The sequence below is a fragment of the Oncorhynchus kisutch genome, linkage group LG16, assembly GCF_002021735.2.
Source record: "Oncorhynchus kisutch isolate 150728-3 linkage group LG16, Okis_V2, whole genome shotgun sequence".
NCBI lineage: Eukaryota > Metazoa > Chordata > Actinopteri > Salmoniformes > Salmonidae > Oncorhynchus > Oncorhynchus kisutch.
In genome coordinates this window covers 40462560-40477913 of record NC_034189.2, presented here as the reverse complement: position 1 = coordinate 40477913, position 15354 = coordinate 40462560, and positions in this window count along the sequence as shown.

The window sequence follows — 15354 nt, the reverse complement described above, 5'->3', positions numbered from 1 at the left end:
GTCCCAGTGTGGAACATGACATTTCAAACCTTTGTCTTGTGAAATCTGGGAATGTCCATTCCTTTACAGAGAGACATAGGGGTACTACTTGTGCTAAACCTGAGTAAATAGATTGCCCAATATCTCACACAAGTGACTCATAGATAACAGCTTTATTAGCATACTATGCTGTATAAAAGGAGAAGAAGAAGGAGAGGAGAGTAAAGGAAGCTTAATACACCTAAAGGAAAAACAATCAGGTGAGCAACTACTCTACTATCTACAGCACCTAATAACTTTGTCTCATGATACTGTGCTACTGGGGTTGTGAAATGGTTGGTTGCAGAATGTTTCTGCACATTTCAAATAACCAAGACTTACATGTAGCAATTGTTGAACATCCCACCGCATAAAGGGAGTCTTTGGTGATGCCTTTTTTCTGTTGTCGGAACGACAGTTCAACAGACTCCTGAAGAAAGACAAAAGGAAAGATGAAAGCTATATGTTTTTCTCTCCTTCTCTTGCTGCTGGCATGTAGCTTTGGTGAGTCTGCCCATCAAGGTCTTCATCTTATTTCATGTCTTTATTTGACAGGGACAATGCCAAATAAACACATTCATCTGTACCAGATTAAAGCTTGCTTGCTTATTCTTATCTCCATTCTTTAATCTCCAGTCTCCCAGTTTACACAATGGATAACCAGGCTCCCTCTAATAAAACAGAGGTAATGTTGTTATTCTGTTTTCTCCAGGAGAGGGCCTGAAATGCAACCGTTGTGTTGGAAAAGGCTGCAGGAACACAGTGGAGACCTGCCGTATTGACCATGACACATGCGGCACGGTCTTATTCAAGCCCCCACTCCGTACGTATCTATTATCCCCATTCACTAGGCAGTATACCCTGAGTTTCATCTGTATATATCCCTTCACTAGGCACTTTACTATGTGTGTAACCCGAGGATCAGTAACCAATCGGTAAAACACTAAATACCTGATCCTTTTGATTGACATCTAAGGAAAACATTTGCTTTATCCAATCAAGAAAATGTGCTGGTTTGTGTCTTCTATATCTGGTGTCTTACCCTGTCTCGCTTCTCTCTCTACACAGCTATCTTGTACTTCAAGAGATGCATGAAGATGTCAGAATGCATGTTGCTGGGAAGCAACAAGGATATTGATGCCTTTTGCTGCACCAACAACCAATGCAACTGAGAGACACATACTCTGTCTAACATACTATACAGTCCATTTATTGTACTAAGCTGAATATCACTAATCAATGCACATGATTGAAACTGTTAAGAAGTAACATAAAGTTGAACTTTTTTCCAAACAGTTTGCATTTGAATTATTATTTATGTTTGACATAATTAACCTGTGATTAGCCAGGTGATGGCCTGGAACATGAGCACTGCACTAAGCAAGTTCATTTTATATATGATAAGTCATATACAAGTCATATACAGAACTAGTTTATAGTCTATATTATGTATTACCCAATACCACAGAAAATATAATATAAACTCCATTTAGTTGTTCTGTTGAGGGTTTGATATTTTAAGTTATCATTACACAATGGGAACAGAGCAGACCGTGGATAACTATAGTTTTAACTATGCTTTGCAGAATGTACGTTTTTCCGGGAAATTAACTATTTAAATATAGATCCCAAAAAATGACTACAGCTCTCAGAAATGGACCACTTTTTAAAACTATTTGAATGGATCTCTGAAAGTGACTAGTTTAACTATTTGAATACAGATCTGAGAAAGCAACTCCAAAAAGTATTTGAATACAGATCACAGGAAGTGACTACTTTTCTCAAACTATTTGATTGGCTGACTTCAACTAATCGCAGGGCTGTATTTGAAACTTTGGTTCCTGATTTCAACATGTCGAAATTTCATAAGTTGTTTACTTGTGATATGAATGATTCATCATCCAACACCAACTCTTACATAAACTACGCACACCAGTCAGTTGTTTTGTTGAGGTTTGATATTTCAAAAGTCTCTTTACACCCTGTCCCAATGTGGAACACAATTGCTGTTTTGTGGCACGCCCTTTAGTGTCTTGCACAATCTCTCGGGAAAACCTGGAATTTTAATTGATTTAGAAACAAACATTATTATTGCTACAGATGTAACATGCGCGCTGGGAGTCAGGAAGCAAGTTCAGGGAGTGAATAATATAATAAATTAAAACATAATACAAAACATGAACAGCGCACAGGCATGAAACTGAAACAACGACGCCTCGGGAAGGAACCAAAGGGAGTGACATACATAGGGAAGGTAATCAGGGAAGTGATGGAGTCCAGGTGAGTAATGACGCGCAGGTGCACGTAACGATGGTGACAGGTGTGAGCCATGATGAGCAGCCTGGTGACCTATAGGCCAGAGAGGGAGCACACGTGACAGTACCCCCTCCCCGACGCGCGGCTTCAGCCGCAGGATGTCAACCAAAATCACGATCCTAGGGATCAGGAGCGAACCAGTCACCTCACCTCTGCTGAGGCGCGGGAAACCTGTCAGTCCGGATGAGACGCGGGAGCATGGCAACCTAGAGTGCTGGAGAGCGCATACGTGACGGCACCCCCTCCCTGGCGCGTTCGGCTCCAGCTGCAGGACGCCAACCAAAGGGACGATCCCAGGGATCAGGAGTGGACCGGTCACCCCCGCTGATGTGTGGGAGCCCGTCGAGCCCGCTGAGGCGTGGGAGCCCGTCGATCCCACTGAGGCGTGGGAGCCCGACGAGCCCACTGAGGCGTGGGAGCCCGTCAAGCCCGCTGAGGCGTGGTAGCCGGTCGAGCCCGCCGAGGTGTGGGAATCAAACAAAACGGCTGAGGCCTTAGCTCCAGTTCTGACACCAGGACCCGACATCATCTCCAACACGAAAACAAAAAAAACTCCCTGATGCTTCCCTTTGGGCACAACTAAGATGGCGTAGCAGTGAAGACGTGCGTGTTTGTTTGTCCTCTCATGTACTTTTGTATTTTTTGTATTTTTCGTATTTTTTATTTTTTTGTATATATATTTCAATTTATTTTCAATCTCTTTTCGATTTTTAATTTGATTATACCTTCCGATAACCTGATAACTCACCCATTGTGATACGGAATCGCTATTATTAAAAATTTTAGAACACATTCAATAACCTCGCGGGAGCATGGTAACCTAGAGTGCTGGAGAGAGCATACGTGACGGTACCCCCTCCCTGGCGTGTTCGGCTCCAGCTGCAGGACGCCAACCAAAGGGACGATACCGGGGATCAGGAGTGGACCGGTCACCCCCGCTGAGGTGTGGGAGCCCGTCGAGCCCGCTGAGGTGTGGGAGCCCGTCGAGCCCGCTGAGGCGTGGGAGCCCGTTGAGCCCGCTGAGGCGTGGGAGCCCGTTGAGCCCACTGAGGCGTGGGAGCCCGTTGAGGCGTGGGAGCCCGTTGAGCCCGCTGATGCGTGGGAGCCCGTTGAGCCCACTGAGGTGTGGGAGCCCGTCGAGCCCGCTGAGGCGTGGGAGCCCGTTGAGCCCGCTGAGGCGTGGGAGCCCGTTGAGCCCGCTGAGGCGTGGGAGCCCGTTGAGCCCACTGAGGCGTGGGAGCCCGTTGAGCCCACTGAGGCGTGGGAGCCCGTATTTTTTGTATATGTATTTCAATTTATTTTCAATCTCTTTTCGATTTTTAATTCGATTATACCTTCCGATAACTTGATAACTCACCCATTGTGATACGGAATCGCTATTATTTTTAATTTTAGAACACATTCAAGAACCTCCAGCAGCTAACCAGCTAATTAGCTACAAGCTATTTAGTCATTGTTAGTCAATGCTAGCGGCTTTTACCTTCTGCACAGATACCAGCCCTGTTTTTAGCCTGAATAATACCTGCTAGTCTACCAGTATCGGACTGTCTATCCACAACAACGCCGGATTCCTGCCGTAATCCCTGGACCACTACTTCTGATCTTCACAGCTAGCTTGCAGCTAGCTAGCTCACAGCTTGCTTGCACTCACCATGGTACCCAGTACGGAAGCTATCCCTGAGGCCCACCTCCCGGCCTACTCAGCTGTTCACCCGAACCCCACTCATACACGGCTAGAGCCCAATACTCCTCCGGATCCTTGCTGTAAACTCTGGACCTTGGCACCGGATCACCACTGCTACCGATTGGATATAGTAACTAATGCCACTGCCACGAAGCTAGCACCAGTTAGCCGTCAGCCAGGCACATCTCCCGGCTAGCAAACTAAATTCCACAATACCTCTTTCGCCACCTGGCTTGGATTCTCTGTCGACGCAGCGCCCCGCCGCACCACCACGACTGGTCTGCCGACGAATACTCCGTCTGCATCCGGCCTCCGTTTGAGCAGACGCTCCTACTAGCCCAGGGCTACTAACTTTAAACGCCGTGTCGCTAGCGTAGGGGCGGCTTCCCTGTTCCATCTACTGTAGCTCCCTGGACACTATGATCACTTGGCTACATAGCTGATGCCTGCTGGACTGTCATTAATCACGGTACTCCATTCTGTTTATTAATTTTTTATCTGTCGGCCCCAGCCGCAAACTCAGGCTCTGTGTGTAGTTAATCCGACCTTCTTTGCCTAGTCATCGCCATTTTACCTGCTGTTGTTGTGTTAGCTGATGTTTTAGCTAGCTCTCCCAATCAACACCTGCGATTACTTTATGCCTCGCTGTATGTCTCTCTCAAATGTCAATATGCCTTGTATACTGTTGTTCAGGTTAGTTATCATTGTTTTAGTTTACAATGGAGCCCCTAGTTCCACTCTTCATACCTCTGATACCTCCTTTGTCCTACCTCCCACACATGTGGTGACCTCACCCATTACAAACAGCATGTCCAGAGATACAACCTCTCTTATCATCACCCAATACCTGGGCTTACCTCCGCTGTACCCACACCCCACCATTCCCCTGTCTGCGCAGTATGCCCTGAATATACTCTACCACGCCCAGAAATCTGCTCCTTTTATTCTTTGTCCCCAATGCTCTAGGCGACCAGTTTTGATAGCCGTTAGCCGCACCCTACTCCTCCTCTGTTCCGCAGGTGATGTGGAGGTAAACCCAGGCTCTGCATGTCCCCAGGCATCCTCATTTGTTGACTTCTGTGATCAAAAAAGCCTTGGTTTCATGCATGTCAACATCAGAAGCCTCCTCCCTAAGTTTGTTTTACTCACTGCTTTAGCACACTCTGCTAACCCTGATGTCCTTGCTGTGTCTGAATCCTGGCTCAGGAAGGCCAACTATAACATTTTCCGTCAAGATAGAACTGCCAAAGGGGGAGGAGTTGCAGTCTACTGCAGAGATAGCCTGAAAAGTAATTTCATACTTTCCAGGTCCATACCCAAACAGTTTGAACTTCTAATTTAAAAAATGAATCTCTCCAGAAATAAGTCTCACTGTTGCCGCCTGCTACCAACCCCCCTCAGCTCCCAGCTGTGCCCTGGACACCATTTGTGGATTGATCGCCCCCCATCTAGCTTCAGAGTTTGTTCTGTTAGGTGACCTAAACTGGGATATGCTTATTAACACCCCGGCAGTCCTATAATCTAAGCTAGATGCCCTCAATCTCACACAAATCATCAAGGAACCCACCAGGTACAACCCTAAATCTGTAAACAAGGGCAACCTCAAAGACGTTATCCTGACCAACTGGCCCTTCAAATACACCTCCGCTGTCTTCAATCAGGATCTCAGCGATCACTTCCTCATTGCCTGTATCCGCTACGGGTCCGCAGTCAAACGACCACCCCTAATCACTGTCAAACTCTCCCTAAAACATTTCAGCGAGCAGGCCTTTCTAATTTACCTGGCCCGGGTATCCTGGAAGGATATTGACCTCATTCCATCAGTCGAGGATGACTGGTCGTTCTTTAAAAGTAACTTCCTCACCATCTTAGATAAGCATGCTCCATTCAAAAAATGCAGAACTAAGAACAGATATAGCCCCTGGTTCACTCCAGACCTGACTGCCCTCGACCAACACAAAAACATCCTGTGGTGGACTGCAATAGCATCGAATAGTCCCCGCGATATGCAACTGTTCAGGGAAGTCAGGAACCAATACACACAGTCAGTCAGGAAAGCAAACGCCAGCTTTTTCAAGCAGAAATTTGCATCCTGTAGCTCTAACTCCAAAATGTTCTGGGACACTGTAAAGTCCATGGAGAACAAGAGCGCCTCCTCCCAGCTGCCCACTGCACTGAGGTTAGGTAACACGGTCACCACCGATAAATCCATGATCATCGAAAACTTCAACAAGCATTTCTCAACGGCTGGCCATGCCTTCCTCCTGGCTACTCCAACCTCGGCCAACAGCTCTGCCCCGCCCGCAGCTACTCGACCAAGCCTCCCCAGCTTCTCCTTCACCCAAATCCAGATAGCAGATGTTCTGAAAGAGCTGAAAAACCTGGACCCATACAATTCAGCTGGGCTTGACAATCTGGACCCTCTATTTCTGAAACTATCCGCCGCCATTGTCGCAACCCCTATTACCAGCCTGTTGAACCTCTCTTTCATATCATCTGAGATCCCCAAGGTCTGGAAAGCTGCCGCGGTCATCCCCCTCTTCAAAGGGGGAGACACCCTGGACCCAAACTGTTACAGACCTATATCCATCTAAGGTCTTCGAAAGCCAAGTCAACCAACAGATCACTGACCATCTCGAATCCCACCGTACCTTCTCCGCTGTGCAATCTGGTTTCCGAGCCGGTCACGGGTGCACCTCAGCCACGCTCAAGGTACTAAACAATATCATAACCGCCATCGATAAAAGACAGTACTGTGCAGCCGTCTTCATCGACCTGGCCAAGGCTTTCGACTCTGTTAATCACCATATTCTTATCGGCAGACTCAGTAGCCTCGGTTTTTCTAATGACTGCCTTGCCTGTTTCACCAACTACTTTGCAGACAGAGTTGAGTGTGTCAAATCGGAAGGCATGTTGTCCGGTCCTGCCGCAGTCTCTATGGGGGTGCCACAGGGTTCAATTCTCGGGCCGACTCTTTTCTCTGTATATATCAATGATGTTGCTCTTGCTGCGTGGGGATTCCCTGATCCACCTCTAAGCAGACGACACCATTCTGTATACTTCTGGCCCTTCCTTGGACACTGTGCTATCTAACCTCCAAACGAGCTTCAATGCCATACAACACTCCTTCCGTGGCCTCCAACTGCTCTTAAACGCTAGTAAAACCAAATGCATGCTTTTCAACTGCTCGCTGCCTGCACCCGCACTCCCGACTAGCATCACCACCCTGGATGGTTCCGACCTAGAATATGTGGACATCTATAAGTACCTAGGTGTCTGGTGAGACTGTAAACTCTCCTTCCAGACTCATATCAAACATCTCCAATCTAAAATCAAATCTAGAATCAGCTTTCTATTTCGCAACAAAGCCTCCTTCACTCACGCCGCCAAACCTACCCTAGTAAAACTGACTATCCTACCGATCCTCGACTTCGGCGATGTCATCTTCAAAATAGCTTCCAATACTCTACTCGGCAAACTGGATGCAGTTTATCACAGTGCCATCCGTTTTGTTACTAAAGCACCTTATACCGCCCACCACTGCGACCTGTATGCTCTAGTCGGCTGGCCCTCGCTACATATTTGTCGCCAGACCCACTGGCTCCCGTTCATCTACAAGTTCATGCTAGGTAAAGCTCCGCCTTATCTCAGTTCACTGGTCACGATGGCAACACCCACCCATAGCACGTGCTCCAGTAGGTGTATCTCACTGATCATCCCTAAAGCCAACACCTCATTTGACCGCCTTTCCTTCCAGTTCTCTGCTGCCTGTGACTGGAACGAATTGCAAAAATCGTTGAAGTTGGAGACTTTTATCTCCCTCACCAACTTTAAACATCTGCTATCTGAGCAGCTAACCGATCGCTGCAGCTGTACATTATCCATCGGTAAATAGCCCACCCAATTTACCTACCTCATCCCCATACTGTTTTCATTTATTTACTTTTTTGCTCTTTTCCACACCAGTATCTCTACCTGCACATGACCATCTGATTATTTATCACTCCACTGTTAATCTGCTAAATTGTAATTATTCGCCTACCTCCTCATCCCTTTTGCACACAATGTACATAGACCCTTTTTTTCTTTCTTGTTTTCTACTGTGTTATTGACTTGTTTTGTTGTTTACTCCATCTGTAACTCTGTGTTGTTGTCTGTTCACACTGCTATGCTTTATCTTGGCCAGGTCGCAGTTGTAAATGAGAACTTGTTCTCAACTAGCCTATCTGGTTAAATAAAGGTGAAATAATTTTTTTTAAAGAAAATTGGTGAAGCGTCATTCTGTAACATGTGCGCTGGGAGTCGGGAATCAAGTTCAGGGAGTGAATCATTTAATAAATAAATGAAAACAATACAGAACATGAACAACGCACAGACATGAAACAGAAACAATGACGCCTCAGGAAGGAATCAAAGGGAGTGACATATACAGGAAAGGTAATCAGCGAAGTGATGGAGTCCAGGTGAGTCTAATGACATACAAGTGCGCGTAACGATGGTGACAGGTGTGCGCCATGATGAGCAGCCTGGTGACCTAGAGGCCAGAGAGGGAGCACACGTGACAGCGAAATCATATTCCAAGTTTTATATTTCCATTTTACAACAAATTACATTTTCATCAAAAATCCCACACAGCTATTTTTAGAGTATATATAGAGTAGGCTAAGGGAACTACTTGTGATAAACCTGAGTAAATATTGCCAATATCTCACACAAGTGACTCATAGATTAGCATATTATGCTGTATAAAAGGAGAATGAGAGGAAAGTAAAGTATTACTACAACAGACACTACCACTACTGTAATGTATTTGAAAACCATACATACAGTACTTGGAAACAAGCTAGGAAACACACCACATTTTCTTCAGGATATGTACTTTTCAGTGATCACTGTTAGCCTAAAGAGTTTATTAGATAGATAGAACTACAGCTAGCTATCAGTTGACCTGAATATAAACATATTCTACATAGTTCTTCAACTACCACAAAAACACTTTTATAGAGCAGCCATCTCTTGATGCACCATCATATTTCTCCCGGCAAATAATAGCTTCAAACTTTCCAATCATTATATAATCATTCAACTTCATTCACACTGAACATTTTACAAAAGTAAATTGTGCATCTACTCATCTAAAACCCACAGCATGTATGATTTAGAGTTGCTTTACTTTCCTAAGAGTGCTGTCCACATGAACCTTCTTTTTATTCCCATCTTCTGACATCTTCGCTTTGTCCTATGTCGTTCTTCTTTTAGTTTTCACACGCAACAACTCTAGTTTAGAAATGTTTGTGATATAGCTGCCCCGCAATCTAATATAATATGGTTGATATAGTAGTCTATCAAAGTAATCAAACAAATCATTTGACTACAGTGCCTTCAGAAAGTATCATATCCCTTGACATATTGAACTTTTGTTGTGTTACTGCCACAATGTATTAAATAAATTCTTTTTTTATCTCACCCATCTACACACAATACCCCATAATTACAAAGTGAAAACATGTTTTTAGAATTGTAGCAAATAAAAATGAAATACAGAAATATCTAATTTACATTTGTATTCAACCCACTGAGTCAATACATGTTAGGATCACCTGTGGCAGCGATTACAGCTGTGAGTCTTTCTGGGTAAGTCTCTAAGAGCTTTGCACACCTGGATTGTACAATATTTGCACATTATTCTTTACAAAACATTACAAGCTTTGTCAGGTTGGTTGTTGATCATTGCTAGACAGCCATTTTCAAGTCTTGCCATAGATTTTGAAGCCAATTTCAGTTAAAAATTTAACTAGGCCACTCAGAAACATTCAATGTTGTCTTGGTAAACAGCTCCAGTGTATATTTGGCCTTGTGTTTTAGGTTATTGTTCTACTGAAAGGTGAATTTGTCTCCCAGGGTCTGTTGGAAAGAAAACTGAACCCGGTTTTCCTCTAGGACTTTTCCTGTGCTTAGCTCTATTCCGTTTATTTTTACACTTAGAAACTCCCTAGTCCTTGCCGAAGACAAGCATACCTATAACCTGTTGCAGCCACCACCATGCTTGAAAATATGAGTGTTATTCAGTGATGTGTTGGATTTGCCCCAAACATAATACTTTGTATTCAGGACATAAAGTTAACTTGTCTTAATTATGTGGCTTAATTTCTTTGCCACATTTTTTGCAGTTTTAATTTAGTGCCTTATTGCTAACAGGATGCATGATTTGGAGTATTTGTATTCTGTACAGGCTTCCTTCTTTTCACTGTTGATTGTTGTGTTACATTCACTGGACCAATTAAACTTCATGTACAATTACCATCTAGTTTTATTCATGTATTTGACAGGGACCATGCCAATTAAACACATGGGCCAGATTAAAGCTAGATTGCTTATTCTCATCTCCATTATCTCATTTTACACCATAAATAACCAGATTCATCACAATAAAACGTAGATGATGCAGTTCTTCGGTTTTTCCAGGAGAGGGCCTGAGATGCAACCTTTGTATTGCCAATGGCTGCAGAAACACAGTGGAAACCTGCCGTATTGACCATGACTCCTGCGCCACGGTCATATTCAAGTACCCACTTCGTCCGTACGTATCTATTATCCCCATTCACTAGGCAGGCAGTATACCCTGAGTTTCATCTGTGTATATCCCTTCACTAGGCACTTTACTATGTGTGTAACCCGAGGATCAGTAACCAATCGGTAAAACACTAAATACCTGATCCTTTTGATTGACATCTAAGGAAAACATTTGCTTTATCCAATCAAGAAAATGTGCTAGTTTGTGTCTTCTATATCTGGTGTCTTACCCTGTCTCGCTTCTCTCTCTCCACAGCTATCTTGTACTTCAAGAGATGCATGAAGATGTCAGAATGCATGTTGATGGGAAGCAACAAGGACATTGATGCCTTTTGCTGCACCACCAACCAATGCAACTGAGAGACACATACTCTGTCTAACATACTATACAGTCCATTTATTGTACTAAGCTGAATATCACTAATCAATGCACATGATTGAAACTGTCAAGAAGTTTGTTCCAAACAGTTTGCATTTAATTATTATTTATGTTTGACATAATTAACCTGTGATTAGCCAGGTGATGGCCTGGAACATGAGCACTGCACTGAGCAAGTTTAGTTTATAGCTGATACATACAGGACTAGTTTATAGGCTATATGATGTATTACCCAGTAACACAACGTAAAATATAGACTCCATCCAGCTGTTCTGTTGAGGGTTTGATATCTTAAAATTGTCATTACACACCCTGTCCCGATGTTGAATGTCCCAATGGGGAACAGAGCAGACCTTGGATAACTCTGCATTGTGGAAAGTCACTATTTATCCAGTGGAGCAAATAGCTTCTTAGGAGGTAACTACAACTATTTAAATACAGATCCCAAGAATGACTACTTTTTAAAACTATTTGTATTTTCAAATACACCACAAAATATAATGATTTTCGGCCCAGGTCTGGAACAGTCACTGTTATGTGGCACTGGTCGCTGTAAACTTTCTTGTCTTGCGTAATCTGTTCTGAAAATCCAGGAATTCCCAGTCTGATATTCAGATCCAGACCAGAGGACATCTAGGAAATGCTGTGCTAAGGAAGGACAGCTCCGCACACATCGAAAGGAAACTTAACCAGGTCAGAGATTCTGTTTGAGTTGTAACCTACCTGCAACTACTTCCCTATTTACTGCTCATAACGACGCACTATAACAGAGCTTCAAAATCGCCACGAGAACAAACAGAGACACTAAAATGCTTTAAAAGTTGTCAGGTGTCACAAATATTTGTCTCAATTAAATTGTGCTACTTGGGTTTCACCATGTCTATCATTATACACATGTGAAGCAGTGGGACAGGACCAACTGTATACATCTGTCACACTACGCGCTCTTTGATGACATATGTTCTATCGTTAAAACGACAGCTCAAAAGACACCTGAAGAGAAGGAAATATGAAAGTGGTGTGTGTTTGTCTCCTTCTCCTGTCTTAAAGCTACGATGAGTCTGCCCAAAAAGAGTACTCTTATGTTTTACTAGGTATGATAAACTGTCTCACTGAATACTTGCTTGGTTATTAACCAGACTGAACTATTGTGACATCATTTTTTTTAGCATTGTTTATCATGGAGCGTTCAGTCAGGTTTAACCAAGCTACTGAACAATTATTTTCACCATTGTTTAAAGTGGAGCGTTCAGTCAGGTTTAACCTAGCTACTAAACTACACCAGAGATAATGCTGGTCTACTGTATGTCCAGGAGAGGGCCTAAGGTGCAACAAATGTCTTGACAGTGGAGACCACAGCCGAGACACAGGGGAGACCTGCCAAAGCGGAAAAAAAAGGTCTGCACAAGAATCGCTCAAACACTCACTTCGCATTTAGCTCCCTCCTTCACTTGGCCACTTTACCTTGTGTTTCATCGGTGCGACCTACCAAGGTTAAATGATCAGTAAAACACACACATTTTGGAGTAGGAGTGCTGATCCTGGATCAGTTTAGCCTTTTAGATCATAATGAATAAGATTATATGGACACGGAAGACCTATTCCTGGATCAGAACTCTGAAATGCTTTATAAATACAGGCCCAGGTTATGTCTCTTAGATATCTGGTATTTTCAATCCTCTCCACAGCTCCCTAAACATTTAAGAGATGCATGCAGATGTCAGAATGCCAGATGTTTGGAGACGAGAGTGAGAGCATTCATGGCTGGTGCTGTCCCTCCCGCCTACGCAACTGAGAAAACCGTTGACTACCATAGTTGATTCTATAATTTGGTGTGATGTCTGGCACCGCAAGAGTACCACATATGTAGTCCATTTACCATCTATTACTGTTGTTCTGAAGCAGTTACAAAATGAAAGTTGCTTCGTTCCCCAACAATTTGATTTGTTTATTGATGTCAGCTTTAACTTGAATGCATGATTCAGTTTGATAAAATAGATGGGCCTATACAGATATCATCTGACTCTTTAGCATGTGATTGGTCAGGTAAGTTGATGGCATAAAATATGAGCACTGAGCAGGACTATTTGCCACCACCCAAGGCTTGAGCTGCTCTGCCGTTACTATAGTGACCAAGTGGGAAAGATCCAGGTGGCATTTCGAGAAGACTTCCCATGGCAGCCTGCCGTGTCACAATTCCCAGATCACTACACCATCTTTATCAGGTACTTCACATATAAAGTTGTATTTACGTAACAGTGAAAAGACAGTTTATATGAGGACAGCACTGTGTTTACACTAGAGTTTCACAGACACCTGTGAAGCACAAGAACTCAGATGAGATTATTACATTCTTGTGGTGACATTTACATAACCATTCTATAATACCTGGTAAAGAAAATATCTTGGACTATCCTGTGTTTGGTTATGCAGTGATGATGAGAGTCTTGGCTATATCTTTCCTTCTTCTGATGAGTTCTATTTGTGGTATGTGAGTGAATAGAATGATCCGGAGATAACTTCAAAAGAACACTGAAACTCTTCCACTCTGTGTAAACTGAGTTTGTGGTCCGGTGTCGCCCAGACACTCCCAATGACGATGTGTGTGGAGACGTCTCATTTATCACTTGGTTATTGGAATGAATTATTTCAGATCAAATGTGAAAAAGCCACAAATCAAGGTTCCACTCACTCTAATTCCTCCTCGTCCCCAATATCTCTATTGGGGAAAATCATCTACAACATTACGATCAGTGAAATCTTGTTTTTATATCGTTTGTGTATGTTTGTTGATGTTGGGATTGCATCTGTTTTGTGTCCGATAGTCCACCTCTCTCTCCTTGTAACGGTGTCATGTTTCTGAGGATTCAGCAGCAGCAAGGAGTGTGGACATCTCCAGTGAATCGAGGGAGGACTCCTCCACACCCACTGCTGCAAATATGACCTCTGTAACCACTAAAGAGAGTGCATTTAAAATGTCTCCTCTCCTCATCCATTTGTTATATCACACACAGCCTAAAAATAAAATGAATAAATATCTGCATGTTTACACAGTTCGTGGATCTTTTTCTGGGGTTATAGTCTTAGGTTGCAGATGTTTTTTAGGTTGCAGTTTCACACTTAAACCCAGGAAATATTACCACATAATTACAACATGATTTCTTGGCCGATTTGTCAACAGTGAAAAGAAACTGGTACATAATTCACCCACTAGATGTCAACAGAGCTCCGGGTTCCATCATAGTCCAATAAAAAGAGCTTATGGTTTAGGTGGACACAGCATAAAGATCACTCCATTGTGACAGACATGCATTATTAATACGCTGAATGAAACTACATTTATCAGTTTCCTACAAAACATTGTGATCATGCATTTGAGATGAATAAAACCAAAATGTATTAATAATTCAAACTCGATACAGATAATGATTATTTGGATGTGTCCCAAATGGCACCATTTCCCTATATAGAGCATTCATTTTGACCAGGGCTCATAGGGCTCGTGCACTACTCTGAACAGGGCCCATAAGGTGAAACGTAGTGCACTGTGTAGGGAATATGGTGCCATTTGGGACTCAGCCCTAGTGTCAAGAGACTCTGTGTAGTGGTGTATTGACTAAAACACCCATGCTGAGAGACAAGCTTTGTCTGTGTCAATAGTTATTGATTTATTTCATTACACTCCAATAACCGATCGTTACACCTCCTAGGGAATTGTATGATCGCGCTCCAAATGTGATTGTTGTTTTCTAAATACTAACACAGTCGGGGCAATATTTGTATTTGTAAACAAAGGTTGCCAACGAAAATCCCCCCACTCGCACACACATGCACACACACACTCGCGCACACACACACACACACACACACACACACACACACACACACACACACACACACACACACACACACACACACACACACACACACACACACACACACACACACACACACACACACACACACAAACACACACACACACAAACGTTGATGGCTGAAGTAGGCAACTCATATCATGTCCATTCCTCCCTTCTCACATAGACACAGGGGTTCCCTGACCCTTGTTTTATGACCCATATTGTAGGGGACACCCCATTGGCAGAGGCTTCCCCCAGTCAGGAAAGGAAACCACCAGGGTTGTGGAAAATACCATTCAGCAGCCTGAAGGAGACTACAGGACCCCACACCAACTAGCTACTTCTTCCACCACATAATTGCAAGGATCCCCTCTCTGCACACACGCATGCATATAAGTACATTTTCTTTAACATTTTTTTTAAAGGAGCAGGGGGTATTCCTCCTCTTGAAAGTTGCAGTGTGGTTGGACCAGCAGGTGAATAAAATGTACATGCGTAATTTATTGAGTAACTCTGGCATTGCCTGA